This window comes from Cryptomeria japonica, chromosome 3 (genome assembly GCF_030272615.1).
Source record: "Cryptomeria japonica chromosome 3, Sugi_1.0, whole genome shotgun sequence".
NCBI lineage: Eukaryota > Viridiplantae > Streptophyta > Pinopsida > Cupressales > Cupressaceae > Cryptomeria > Cryptomeria japonica.
The window spans coordinates 598,247,720-598,263,819 of record NC_081407.1 but is presented as its reverse complement, the minus strand read 5'-3'; positions in this window follow the sequence as shown (position 1 = coordinate 598,263,819).

Sequence of the window (16,100 nt, the reverse complement as noted above, 5' to 3'; positions counted from 1 at the left end):
GTACAAAGCCATGATAGTGAACTTAGTCCCAAAAGAATCACAACAAAAGATTAGTCACAACCAAACTCATAGGAAAATCATGTTGGGAAATGGCACAATGGATAGTGAGTAAAAGAAAGTCATAGGAAAAAGAGATATCATTGGTTTAGAACAACACCTTCAAAGCCTACAATTATGAGAAGACAATCCCAAAATTGAACACATGGAACTATAGTAGGACATCTCAGAGAGCATGTTGGAATCCTATGTCAGCATGCCATCATCAAAACCTTAAAGAAACATTGTCCATGATCAGCGATAATAGACCTTCAAGGGAAAGAAGCTCATTACAACCTTCAGCTTAGTCAATACAATGTTCTATTTTACTTGTATAATTTTTCACATTGTTTTCAAAGGAGAAATGCCAAAGATCATGAGAGACCTCATAAAAATAGTAACAACATAAAATTTAGTCTAAGTGCTTTATACTATTCACAAAGAAATTCTCATATGATAATAATGTGCAATCAACAAACTGCAGTAAGCTACAACCATCTAGACTGATTATTGTGTAACTCAGGATAAAGAGAGATGGCGAAGTATCACAATTGTATTAGTATAAGTAGCAGATCTTTGTAGTGAGTTAATGAAAAAAATCAGAACAAGGACAATTATAGCACCAAGATAAGAACATGACTTCAAACATAGCCATTCAAAGACAAAAATACAATCACCAAAAGCTTAAAGATCACTCATTTGCAATTGCATAACTGTCATTACAGTGGCAACAAGAAACCATAAAAGGATAGTTTTGATAGTGATTGAAGACAGTAAGCCATTATGTATTAGCAAACATAGTGAGTTTCATCAAAGGGCGAAGTAAACCTCAATGGAAATCAAAAGGTTATCAATGATCAAGATTCAAAATCTCACTATCAAAAGTTGTACAATCAATGAATATACATAATGAAATAGCAATTTCTAATTGAAAATGGTTGCAACATCTATTATCACAGTCTTCAAACTATAAGGAGTAGACCTTGTATGAGCAGTACTGGATGGTACTCAGGTCACTCAAAGACATGGGTCAAAATCATGTTAGAGGTAGTAAGAACAATGGTTCTCTTAATTTTTGGAGAGAAGGGTAGGGAAATAAAATATCCTAAGGTTATGAATGATTGAGATTCAAATAGTCACAGTGCAGTGAACATCATGAACTCACAGTCAAAACACAGTATGGAGAATGGAAGAGTCTGAATCAGAGAACTTAGAGCAAGCACAAAATGATTCTCATATCCCTGAAGCAAAGCACTATATCAATCACAGGGATCAATTAAGAAGATAACAAAAGGTAGAGTAGGCTTCAATAGGTAATAAGGAGCATTCCATGAAACAAAAAAATACAGTCCCAAATCATGAGTAGTCACAAATCAATGAAGTCTTCCAAGAAAAAGATAGTGTTGGAAGCCTACGATGCAAGAAAACCCTAACCACAACAATCATCAAAAGCATGAGCAATGGTGCATAAAATGATGATATTTGCCAATAGAAAGATAGTTACAAGTAAAGTGTCAAAGCCTTGTCATACATATAGAACCAATCAACATCAAACACAAAGGGGTTTCAACTATGCATAAAATGATGATCTTTGTGAGGAACATTCACATGGGCCATTCACAATGAGAAAGAAGTACATTCAAAATCAAGTGAAAGACCATAAGAGCTTATCAAACATGAAGAACATGGTGTTATATTACTATTACCATGAAATGAGAAGTCTATAGTCTGAACCGAAGTTCAAATCTAGGTTGAAATGAAAATAAAAATGCATGAAAATGTTAAGATTTTTTTATATTTTTGTAGAGCTCAAGGTTGTAAAACACATAAATGTACTAGATGCAACCTGTAGTATCATGTTCACATGAAAAACCCTCATCGTGGCTCAGGAGCAACACCAAGTCTTAGAGTGAAAGAAGAATATTGAATGCCAAAGAGAAAGATTGAAGAATGATTAGGGTTTCTTTACCCTAATAGGTCGATAGGCATTTTGGTGTTTTAATTTTTTTTCTTTTTGAAATATCTTCCTCCCAAATACCCTTGTAGGTATTGGTTTTGTCTTGCATCATAATTTAAATGTAAATCCATATTTATCAAGTAATTCATAATTGAGCACTTGATAAATATTATTAATGTAATGAGTATTTATTGAGTGATAGATTATAAATCACTTGATAAATATTTCTTAATGGGCAAATAATGAAATGTGTTGTCAAGAAGCCAAGTCACAAGGAGATAAGATTGAAATTATGAAGAAAGGCCAAGTGTAGTGGAAAGTCTTAAAGTGTGTGCCAAGGATATAGGGAGGTTGGAGAGTGGCAAGACACTTGGAGGAGATATAGGAGTTGGTTTTGGGATTTTAATGCTATTTGAGGACATCTTGGAATTGTTTTTGCATGCTTTCATGTTGGACAAAGTCAAAATTGACTTTTTCATCCATTTGGAGCTCTTTTGAAAGAAATCCAGTGGCTAGATTTTAGGATTTTTGGTTGAATTCGACTATGGAGGTTTGGACTCCTATTTTCATGTAACTGCTTGTGAGAAGCATAAGTATGCTACTAACTTATTTTGTGAAGGAGTTCTTGTCATTCACAAGAATTATTGTAACTCATTTTTTAGAGTTCTTTGTTGTAGAAAGAAAGATTTGTAACTCATTTTCCAGATCTGTGTATCAGACTACCTTTTGAGATAAGAGATAAGTGTTTCCTTCTTGCATTTTCTGTCATATTGTTGGCATATGCACACTCCAATGAGACATTGTATGTGATTGAAGGTTTTTTCATTGATGGAAACCTTGCAATCCTATGGTACCGGCAAGACATCATACCGACAAAGTATTACATAGGCAAGATAGTGCACCGACATCAACAGATCACTCTACACTGGCACCAGCATAGAAGAAAACAAGTATACCGACACAGAGGCCGACAGGATTTTTGTTATATAATATTTTGTTTATTATTGTAAGCCAACTTGGAAAATTGTAAAATGACTCTTATATATAAAGGAGATCATTATAGACATTTGAATGAGTAGTAGAAAAAGGATTAAGGAAAATATTAGGCATACCTAATGTGCGAAATATAGGTCAAAGGGTATATGTAAAGAACAGAGCAGGAACCGGTACTAAATCTGGTATTGAAGATGCTATTGTAAAGCAATACAAGTCATTGGATTAGTATAATCTTTATTGTAAGTCAGTGTGACTTCCCATTGAGCAGTGAGCTCTAGGTAGTTGGCCTTCCTGCATGTGCAGGCCCCTATTGTAAGTAATATTCTCTTATTGTCCAGTGAATGAATATTGTGGGTTACAAATCCCACCGAGGTTTTTCCCACACTGGGTTTCCTTGTTAAACATCTTGTGTTATGGTGTACTTTTCATGTGGATGTTCTTGATTCTGTTTATTGCATTGTTTCTTGCATACCGGTACACTGTTATATTATGTTCTGCATGTTTTAACTTAAGAAATTCTTATTACCGGTTAGATACTAATTCACCCCCCACTCTCAGTATCTGTGGCACCCCTAACAATTGGTATCAGAGCCTGGTCCTCTATTTTCAGAAGCCTAACAGCTTGAGGAAGATCTTGACACCGATAAAGCTGGAAAATCTGATGAAGCAACTTGAAGGAGCTCTTATAGACTATGATGCAAAGAAATTGAAAAATATCAAATTAGAAGATGATTTAAGGGCAGCTCAGGATATCATTTAGGCACTTCAAGAAAATTTTACTATTGCAAGAAATAAGAGAAGATAACTTTGTGAAAAACTGCAAAATGAGAATGATGAAAAGGAATCACTTAATGATATGATAAGCAAGTTGAAACAAGAGATCATGACAACAAAAAATGAAATGTAGGATATGACTATGAGATTTTGCAAAGAGATTGAGGATAGGAAGAAGACTGAAGAAGAATTGACCAGAAGACTAAGTGATGCAGCAAATGAGAACACAAGACTTAGCTATGAAAATGACATGTTGAAGACATATCTGATGCATACTCAGAATGACTCAAATGAACCAATGAGACAAAAAGAAATCTTGGAAAGAGAACTGGAAATTGCAAATCAACACAAAGAAAAATTCAAGAAAAGCTCAGAGGAACTTGGTACCTTGCTGAAGAATCAAAAACCTAAAGGTGACACTTCTAGAATTGGCTTTGAAGTTGGTGAAAGCTCCGGTACTGCAAATACTCAGGATCACAACAAATTTGTAAGATAGCCTAATGCTTATAAATTCAATGGAAAATGCTTTAACTTTAATAAGTATGGTCATAGAGAAAATGAATGTAGATCTAGGAATTATCAGAATATCAATACACCCACTGATCAATGTTCAAAATGCAATAAAATTGGTCACAACTCTGAAAACTACAGAATGAATGTGAGATGTTATGTTTGTGGAAGATTTGGACATTTATCAAATCAATGTAGAACACAAACCAGCATAGGTTATGGGAAAGCTATTCAGAAGAATAATGTAACTTGTTATGCATGTAACAAGATTGGGCATATTGCTAAATTTTGTAGAAGTAAAGGAACATTGGTAGACAACAAAAGTGCTAGCTTGAAAGGTAAAGAAAAAGTTGAAGAGGTTAAGCAAGAATTCTCAAAACAATGGATTAGAAAAGCTGATCTAAATATTGGGAATACTTCTCCACCAATAGAACCAACCAATACTTCACCAACAGGATAGAGTGATGCTTCACTGGAAGGACAGAGCAGTGCTCCACCGACAGGAAGTTCTTCATCTAATTGAAGAAAATTTCCTTGAGGGTTTGGCAATCTAATGACACATGTGCTAATTATTCCCTCGGTTAGAGATAAGAAGTTGAAAATTACTTATTACCGGCAAACAATGTTAAGTGAATACTTAATCGACATGCAATTAATGTGGTAGATGGCAAAAAGACATTATAAAAGTAAGGTTTTGGCTCCATTTCATTTCACCATGATTTCAAATTTTCAGAGAGTGCGAAGATTTCGAGCTAAGGAATTTCGAGCAAGAAGCAAGCACACTCCAAGCAATCATCCACCCAAGGCAGTAAAAGGCATTTAATCATGGCATCCACCTCTGCAATTGAATACATAGCAAACCCTACTGTTGTTGAAGTAATAAAAAGACCTAGGCCCGTATTTCAATTAGTTCCCAAGATAGCAAAGAAGGATGATACCTTAGGTGCTTTTTCTCAAATCCCTAAGGGAGTTGTATATGCTGAAGACCCCAGAATGTACATCCACTACAACATTGAAGAGTTAGGAGATGAGGAAATCAAAACCATGTATAAAACCGTGATATGTGATGATACTAACAATGTAAAAAATGAACACAAGATTATTGAGACCCTAGGATTTACAGAAATCCTTAGCATTCCTAAATTTCCTAAGGATGTGATTAGGATAGTTTTAAGCAGAGTTCATGGAGAATTTTTCTAGTTAGATGCAATCCATAAGATCACCAAGGAAGCTGTGAAAGCTGTCATAGGGTTACCGACCACCGGTAAGAGACCAAATAAAACCAAGAAGGTTCCCAATGACCTAGTTACAAAACTAACTGGTGCAACCTTCAACAAGAGGTCTTTAAGGGTTAATGATGTAAAAGATATCAATGTGAGATTCTTTAGTATGATATTAGGTTATAAAGCCACTCATGCTAATAGACTTAATTTAGTTTCAAGTTTATGCATTAAGAGTGCTTATGATATGGTAACAGACAATGCAAAAATTGACATATGTGAATGGTTAAAGGATGAACTAATTGACAACCTTGGAAAGATCAAGAAGGATAAGAAAGGAACTTTCAGATTTGGAAATCTGTTAGTATGCCTAATGCTACACATAACAAAATAGGTTCCCAGTATAGGTTATAAATAACTTGGATATGACATATCGGTAGGAAAACAATTGACTAAACTATTCAATAACATGGGTGAGAACAAAGAAAACAATATTCATGACTTTTTCCAAGCATTAAAGACCAAAATGAAGAAAAGGGTAAGGTTATCTCAGAAAATAGTAGACAAATACAAAGATGATATATGCTTTGTTATTAAGAAAGATGAAATCTGGATGGAAGCGGTCATCCCAAGGATAATTTGGGTAATTGAGATGGGATATGAAATAGATGACCATATAGTTGAAACATATGCTAAAGCACTTCTGGAAGCCCCCAGTGAACCTAAGGAAGAAGTATTTGGTAGTGTTGAGACCATAGAAAGACAAATATAATCAAAGAAAAGAGTAAAGAAGGTTGAGGCATTTGGAAGGAAAGGGTCCAGACAAGCACAAGCCATTAAGGAAGATGTATTGAAGAAAACCGACATAACAGAGGATGAGTTAGCAGCTCCACAGCCTGAAACTCACCTATCACCGGTAGGTACTTCTTTGGAAGGTGACATGCCAACAACTTATAAAAGAGTTGTAAGAAAAAGAGATCCCTCACCGGCAACCACACCTTCACCTAGAAGAAAAAGGCAAAAGCAAAAAGCAGTGAGATCTCCAGTTAGAAAGGCCACACCAAAGAAGAAGCTGACACCTAAGAAGAAGAAAAGGATGAACAGAGACTTGGCCCCTCTTGATATACTGCTAAATGAGATCGCAGAGGAAGGAAAACTGAAGAACATAGAGAAAATTTATGACACTCTAACAGCTGATGAGAAAGAGCAAGTTGAGAACAATGTTATACTGCATATGGACATGTACAAGAAATTTTTGATGGAAGTAGCAAATGAAATTCCTGATGAATTATTCAAAAGACTTGAGGCTAGAAGGCAAGTAGTGATAGAATTAGATAAGAAAAAAAAAATTGAGAAGCTACTTGCTGTATATCCGATAAACTCTCCAAAAGAAATTGATGACTTGATTGCTCAAGCAAACCGATCAGTATTCTCTACTGTACACCGACATATTTCACTAATGGTAGGAAGAGTTAATGAAGTGATAGAGGAAACAAAAGATGGATGGGATATATTCCTGGTTGACAAAGAAAAACAAGAAGAGTACAGGAACCCTAAACCTATAAAGGTATATCAAAAAGATAGAGACAAGGGGAAAGGTAAAGTTGGTGGACCACCAAGCATCAAAGTTAAAGACAACCTACCCCCACCGGCAAAAATAACAACTACTGAAGATCAATCGACAGCTGAAAATATGGATGTAGAGGATAATAATCCTAATTCTAAAGTCCTATATACTGTGAATGTTGATACTCAGAAGATCAACATAATAGTGGACAAAGATACAACTGACAAGTCAGACATGGCTAATGAGCCTCCAGTACCAGGGGAAACAGAGAAACTGACAGAAGATACAGAGAAAAAGGTAGAGACTAAGTCACAGACTGAGACAACACAACATTCAAAGAAACCAACAGAGCTAAAGGCTCCGGAACAACATCAACCAGAATAGGTACATAAGGAAACAGTGCCACCAGTAACTAGTGAAGTAGGAAAACCAGTGCTTAAAGAAATGCAGACACAAACTGACCTACCAGAGGTCAATACAAGCATGGTTACTTCCACCGGTACTCAGATTGTTGGATCATCATCAACATTCAAATCAACAAATGTGACTGAGGTATTACTTGATTCTATCAAGAAAATAACTGATTGCAGCTCACAGGCCTACCAAGCAATTGATGATTCCATACCAATTTTGAAGGTAATAGCTCCCAACTGTAATATAGATAATAAAGATTCTTTAGGACAATTGGATACATTGTGTAAATATATCGTAGAAAACATTGAGAAAATAAAGGAAGAGTCAGTGAAGGATAAGGTACAAATTGAAAAACATAAATTCTTTGATGAGGAAATAAAGAAGTGTAACAGAGATTTTGACACACTTCTACCAGAACTATGTAATTTGTTGAAAGAATACAAAAATCTGTATAGAGATACATGCAAAACAAACTTTTTGACTGTAGATATTGACAAGAAAATAAGCAAGGCACAGGATGAGATAAATAAACTTGCAGACAGCTTTGTCAACTCACCTGATACATTATCAATTTTTGAAGAGAAGATAGCAAATTTTGAGGAAGAACTACTCAAATTAGAAAGGGAGAAAGAAAGAATAATAAATAAGGCAAAACATTTGAGATCAAAACTAAGTCCAAGATTGGACTATTTAGCATCTCTGCGGAAGAAAATTTCTGAGGCATTAACATAGGGAAGCAAAACACTGGCAGAGCATTTGCAGCATCTCACCGGTATAGTGAAGAGAATTGAGACAACAATAAAGGATAGTAAGAATTTTATGGATAGTATAAACTTAATTTTGGGAGATCTTTTTCAAATAATAACTACCCAGCTACAAGGTTGAGGTTATGGATAGATGAAACTACAAACTCTACTGACATCTTGACAACCTTTGTCATTGATGCCAAAGGGGGAGTAGTGGGATGAGAAAATTCAAAACATAGGAATCATATGCTCAGGGGGAGCTCTCACATTTTTGGTAACATTTTTGGACTACACATTTTTGGATACTTTTTGAAATTTCTCATGAGTGTTGCCATCAATGCCAAAGGGGGAGATTGTTGGCATATGCACACTCCAATGAGACATTGTATGTGATTGAAGGTTTTGTCATTGATGGCAACCTTGCAATCCTATGGCACCGGCAAGACATCATACCGACAAAGTATTACACAGGCAAGATAGTGCACTGACATCAGTAGATCACTCTACACTGACACCGGCACAAAGGCCGACAGGATTTTTGTTATATAATATTTTGTTTATTATTGTAAGTCAACTTGGAAAATTGTAAAATGACTCTTATATATAAAGGAGATCATTATAGACATTTGAATGAGTAGTAGAAAAAGGATTAAGGAAAATATTAGGCAGACCTAATGTGCGAAATATAGGTCAAAGGGTATATGTAAAGAACAGAGCAGGAACCGGTACTGAATCTGGAATTGAAGATGCTATTGTAAAGTAGTACAAGTCATTGGATTAGTATAATCCTTATTGTAAGTTAGTGTGACTTCCCATTGAGCAATGAGCTCTAGGCAGTTGGCCTTCCTGCATGTGCAAGCCCCTATTGTAAGTAATATTCTCTTATTGGCCAGTGAGTGAATATTGTGGGTCACAAATCCCACCGAGGTTTTTCCCACACTGGGTTTCCTTGTTAAACATCTTGTGTTATGGTGTACTTCTCATGTGGATGTTCTTGATTCTGTTTATTGCATTGTTTCTTGCATACCAGTACACTGTTATATTATGTTCTGCATGTTTTAACTTAAGAAATTCTTATTACCGGTTAGATACTGATTCACCCCCCCCTCTCAGTATCTATGGCACCCCTAACACATATTATATGCAGTTAAGTGGTTCAAAATTGTTATTTGTGAAGTTTTTCTCTTCCTTGTAGTCTTGTGAAATCACTATCTTTTATAGAGAGAGTATATTATTATTATAAATTCTTATGAGTTGTGCTATATTGCAGTTGTCCAAGTTGTGAAATTATTTCTTCCTTCTTGGCAATAAATGCCTTCTTGTAGAGTATCTATGCAGGAGTATATAGAGTAAAGTTGTGCAAGTTATTCATCTTTTAATTTAAATTGCATCATTGTTAGTGTTGATTTTGCAGATTTGGATAGTATAATTTGGTGTATCACCTGTTAGTTTGTAGGTTTGATTAATGCAATCATTCTTCCTCTTTTCTCTGTAAGATCATTAGAGTGGTTAGATTTAGGTGAAGCCCATAAGAACTGGCTTTCTTTGGAGGCTCACTCCAAGTTTAGGCAACCCATAGACCTAGAAGTGTTCCCATGTGTCGCAATCTTGTTGAGTTTATAGCTTAGCATAGGGTGTAGGTTTAGGTGATAACACGACCTTATTTAATGCTCACAAAATAAAACCCAATAGATTTTGAAAATAGTGCCTCAAGGAGGCATGTGTACTTTTGTTGCTCCTGCACCACTAGACACCTCTAACATAGGGTTCAATTCCAAGGAATAATAAGCTTCAATAGTATATATATCTCATATGAATCATACATAAGTCCATAATCAGGATAGTGAATCATAAATCATATATATAGGCCTTCCTAGACCTTATCGATCAAGATTCATCAAGGAAACCATTCCCAAAAGTAATAGCAACTATATTATTCCATAAACAAGCATATGAAAGGGAATATGAACAAAAAATTAACCCAATTCAGATCTATTAGACCCAAAACCACAAGATAGACAAGGTACAAGATCAAACTAAGCCTTTGGGATGCTCTAGGAACCGAAACAAGATAAAACAAAGAACTGTGCACTTGATCCCAATTCATGTACATTTGTAGGTTAATGTTGCACATTTGTAGCCCAAACATGTACATTTACATCCCAAAACTACACAGTTGCATAGAATCCTACACATTTGAATAGGTGTGATTTCAGGTACTCAGTCGGGTACCCAAATGACTCTGGAAACAAAATCAGGAAATGACTCATTTGACATAGGTCTGATTACCTTTTATAAACTCAACCAAATTAGTCTCAACAACCATACACAAAAAACAAGACAACAAAGTCTCAAACAACACCCAATTTGCACAAATAAAATGATAACATTTCAACATGTAACCACATTCTTAACAAAAAATTAAAATAATTTATAGATTGAAAAGAAAGGTACTAAACACAAACTTTTTCCATTCCAAATACAAAAAATTGAAGAACATACAAAGATCAAACAAAGAGGGTAATAAACCCAACCTCGAATCCTGTGAAAACAAGGAGAAAGAAGGAATCACATAATCAATCCATGCATACAAAGGAGTTTCCAACTAGCAAGCACACCAAAATGCAACAATAATCCTCTAGCAAAACCCTCTACCAACACACAAATCCAATCTCCCAAAAGCTCTCCAAATTCCTTTCTCCACAAGCAAGCAAATCCATCCAAAGATCCTCTCCAAAACATTCATTCTGGCAAAATTCTCTCCAAAAAATCCAGAAATAACTAGCCTTCTCTAAAAAACCAATCATAAAATAATAAATTCTCTCACACAAACATGTACGGGAATTCACAACCAATCCCTAAAACAAAACTATACAAATCAATATAAAAATCTATTAATTAAACTTCACATAAAATGCAACCAACTCCCACCAATAATAATAAATAAATAACAAAAACCAATTCATAAAATTCACCCCACTCCAAAATAATTACTCAAGTGAAGATATTAATTAATTATTACTCCACCACAACAAATGCATTTACACATATTAATATGCTCATAAATCACAAAATATCATAATATTAATATAAGCCATTAATATCACATAATAATATAATATAAAAAATATTAATAAAAATAATAACAACAATAATACTAATAGTCATAAATACCTACACCATATAGAATATTAGGGTCAGTGTGGAATTTGAGTGTGGAAGTGTTTTCCCTAATTTTTCAAATTTTGGCACATTTGACCTATAAATTTGAAGCACTTAGATATTGAATCTTGAAAAAAGTCAATACTACAAAATGTAGCACTTAGAGTCTAGTTTCCAAATATGTAATTTATTTTAATACCCAGATAATAGAAATTGGCTTTCAAAAGGGATTTCTAAAAACCACTTTTAAAAATACATGTTTTAGGACCATACCATGCACATGTACGACCACCACTTTTTGACATAAATAAAAGTTTTTTTCCAAACCCTCCTAGGAAATGATCTGTAACACATCGAGTATTGATGAGGATCTTTTTTTTATAATTTTTTTTTGAATATTTTTTAATTAATTTTTTTATTAGCACTAAATGTCCTTTTAAAAACTCATCATGTATGATCAACATAATTTGACCTAAAATTATCATTGTTTTTTTTTTTAAATTGAAAAGAATTATGTGTAGATTGATGGCATTTAATTTGTTTTTCAAAAAAACTTAAAAACAAAAATAGTTATTAAATAAACAAAATAAATTAATATTTCAAGTTTATGGACCAAATTCAGTAGAAATTAATTGAAAAATAGAAAAAATTATCAAATCCTTAGAAAAATTATATATTCAGAATCTAGACAATGTAATCTAAAAAGGATTTTAATTTTGTAAAAAAAAAATGTGATAATGGGCATTAAACATATGCTAGAAGTCAATATTTCACCATGTCATTGATACAACCTTATATGTGCAAGCCCAAGGCTAAGGGTTGGGCATTCCATGCCTTTCCCAAAGAAAAACCCAATGCGCATGGTGGGCTCTATTTTCAAAATTTAAGTAACGTGTCCCCATTTTACTAAACGATGCCCCATTATGTTTTTTGATTGTTTATCTCCATAATGGGGCTCCGTTTCAAGAGTAGGGACTTGATATTTAAATAATGGGTTCCCATTTACAAAATGGGGGCCTGTTACAAAAATAGTCATTACTGTAAAAAAAGAGGATAGAATAAAATGATTACAAAGCTTCTTATTTGAATTTGTACTGATAGAGAATAATTACATTGTTTGGCTTATTATCGGCTTAGTTTTGTCTTTTATTCGATCTTAATTTACAAAATGTCAACTATTTTGAATTTCAATTATAAAGGTATCATTTTTTTAATCAAGAGGGCTTTGTAAAGATGAGATCAGAGTGTTATCCTTGTTTTTGCTACAAGGCAAAAACGAGGATACCCCTATGAATTTTTGTGAATTTTTATTCAAATTCGTTCTCATTTCTCTAAAGGTTCATTTTTTTGAGGCATTTTGGTCACCTCATTAGTTTTTGGATACCTTTTATCCATTTTCAAATTCTTGTTTTATTAGTCAAATTTGAAAATTTAACTTAGAATAAGTTTTTGATCTTTTGGTGCAAAATCAGACTCTAAATCTGATTTTACACCATCTTTGGTTTTTAAGTGTTCAGTTGGAGTTTAAAACCGATATTGCACTTTCTTGGTTTAGCTTGGTGTATTTTGGACCCATAAGTCCGAATTACACCCTTTTTTAGTTTTTGGTACAAATGGGACTCATGGGGTCCGAAATACACCACTTATGTCACATGACTTAGCATATTAATTGCAAGGTCTTTGGAATCATTTTGATTCCTTTCCTTTTTTATGCTCTGTCATTTTCTTCTTACCCTCATTTTTTTTGGGTTGAGGTTGCCTTGAAGCATTGTCAAGGTTGAAGTTCTCTTTGCAGGTAAGTCTCCTCGCTTCCTTTTGTTTGTTTCTATTGTTTGGACTTCTTGCTTACAATGTACGATTAGGGTTTTGGTCTATCATACACTATTTTTTCTCCCATTTTAAAGTCAGTGTATGGCGGGCCTCAAACTTGAGCATATACTATTTTATTTTCCTTTGCAAGGTTTTGTATGTAAAGAGGTGTGTGTCGGGTTGGTAACCACAAAATACACCATTATTTTTAATGGTGGAAGTCGTGGGTATTCACCTGTCATACACATTTTTGTATCCAACCTCGATGCATGTCGGGGTCATAACCCCGACATACACCAAAGCCCTTCCTTACAATGTATGTTGGGGCCATGACCCCACCCTACACCATCACTGTTGATATTATGCACTATTCTTTTCGAGCATGGTAACTCGATGCATGTTGGGTGTATGACCCCGATGTTGTTCACCAAAACTGGTTAACACAAGTACAACTGCAATTGATCTATGAAATAGCCAATTTCAATCTATGAAAACTTTAGGGCTTGGACAACATAACAAGGATATGAATCCTTCTACTCTTCAGGCTCTGCAAAACCTAGGCGGGTATACCTTTGATGCATTGAATCAAACCCATTACACACAAGACAACATCAAAAAAAGTAGATGGATCTCAAAAGGTTCAAAAATAAGGAGGGTATTGTAGATGGGCTAAATCTACACTTACAACTCAACAATGTTTTGAATCATGAGATGGATGGACACTACCATAGAATAGAAAAGAAAAGATATTTTGATTTTGGATTTTAAAATGATGTTCTGACAATCCTTCAATGTTACAAAAGACCAGTGCCTTATTCAGGCCACAAAGTCATGCATAAAACTGGAAGAGAAATCACAGATGCAAGCTACTCTCAACATTAAATTTTCATGTATGAATGCATTACATTAATACAATCCTCTGCTCTGTCGCAAAACCATACTTATATATCCAATATACATTCAAAATCATTAATGATGGGTTTCAGGATTTAAATTTTTCCTTGAAGAATACCCAAAAGGCAAACATTACACTCTTAGAGAAGGTTAAAAGAGACAATTCCAAATTATCCTTGACAATATGAAATTGTATGAATCTGAATACATTTTTGGAGACAATTTCATGGAAACTCACACATGCCTTGCATATGTGTAAACCTGCAAACTGAAACAAATCCTACAACAAAGACAAAACTAGAAACCCAAAAGAACACACTGGCATTTGCAAAAAATAAAAAGATGCCATCACTGGAACTTGCAATTTTGGATTTCTCCCTTGGAGAAAAATTCCAAAAAATGGGAACCCTTACAAATGAGAATAATTGAGAATATGAGGAAAAAACCAGAATGCATCAAAAGTTTCCATGTGTCCCCTTTTCCCTAATTGCAAAAATATCTCCTCTTCTTCCCATGGAAACTTCTCTCAAAATATCTCATGTTTGTTGAAACAAATCTCATGATTGATTTCCTTGTCTTGAGATCTTTCTGATGATATATAATACTTGCCATTTCGGGCAAAAAAATACCTCATGAGCAAATTAATCTTAATCTTGAATGTGCAGGCAATCATTTACATTTTCATTTTTCCCTCAATAGTCAAGACTATACAATTTAAGTTTGATATTTTGCCAATTTTGGACCTGCGCCCTGCCATGTGAGAGCTTGTGATTCGCTCGTAGGGTCCATTGGTCTACCACTTGGACCTACCACCTCAGCTCCATCTCACCGGCTTGCAGACTGCTACCTGTCCGCCATTGGACTGCCTGCTCATCACCACCTCAGTGCCATTTCAATGGGACCCGCCAGCTCACCTACCACCCGGACCTGCCAGCTCATCTTTTGTTGTTTCGCAAAGGGTAACTTTCATGCATCTTCACTTCACAAAACAACACCAGTCGCCGATCACCATCGAACTTGCTCGATCTTTAACTTTTCGCTATTTCGCAAAGGGTAACTGGCGTGCATCTTCTCTTCGCGAAACAACGCCAATCATCTGATTACCTCAAACTTGCATGCTCTTTAATTTGTTCTTTCACTGCAAAACTCGCTCACCTTGGGAATCATGCACATGCGGGGTCCATCTAGTCACCAACTAGCCTCCTCGCCTCGGGATTCATGCACGCGCGTGTGGGGTCCATTGGGTGCCCTGCCGACACCTTGCGTCAAAAGCCTTCAAGGCTTTGACACTATAGTTGGGTGGAGCTTTACTTTTAAATAACAAAATGTTCCCGCTCACCACCAATGTGGGATAATAGCTTTATGCTTGGTGACTGCATTTGCTTGAAATATTTTCAAATGACCTTTCATTTTTTTCATGGTTGGCAAAGGAGGATGCTGGCTAGGTGTGGAGATTGGGCTATTCACTTGAAGATGCATTTGCTGGAGATTAAAAATCCTTTTCAACAACCACACAGGGAGACATTACACGTGCAGACTGCACTTGCTGCTATTTTTCTATTTAAACTTGCCCTTTTCACACCATGGCAGGGAGGACTGGGCAAAGGTTGTGGAATTTGGGCTTTACACTTGCCAATGGCATTTGCTTGAGGCTTCAACGCCCTTTACCCATGCACACAGGGAGGAGGCCAACAAGGGTCATGTTTGAGCATTGGCAATATACCTGCCAATTTCCATTTGCTAAAGATTTATTATTGCCTCTTTCTCATTTGTGCATGGAAAACGTTGCCAGAAATTTGGAATTCGGCTTACACCAGCCAATGCATTTCCTTGAAACTTTTGAATTGCCTCAAAACAAACACTTCATTCTGCACAGGGAACAATTTCATTTGTTTGGAAGTTTTAACGTTTACCCAATCCACTCCACGTACAACAAGGAGTATGATGGATTTGGGCCAATAGAAATTTGGAATGACACCTGCCATTACAATTGCTTTGAATTTAATGTGGCTTCC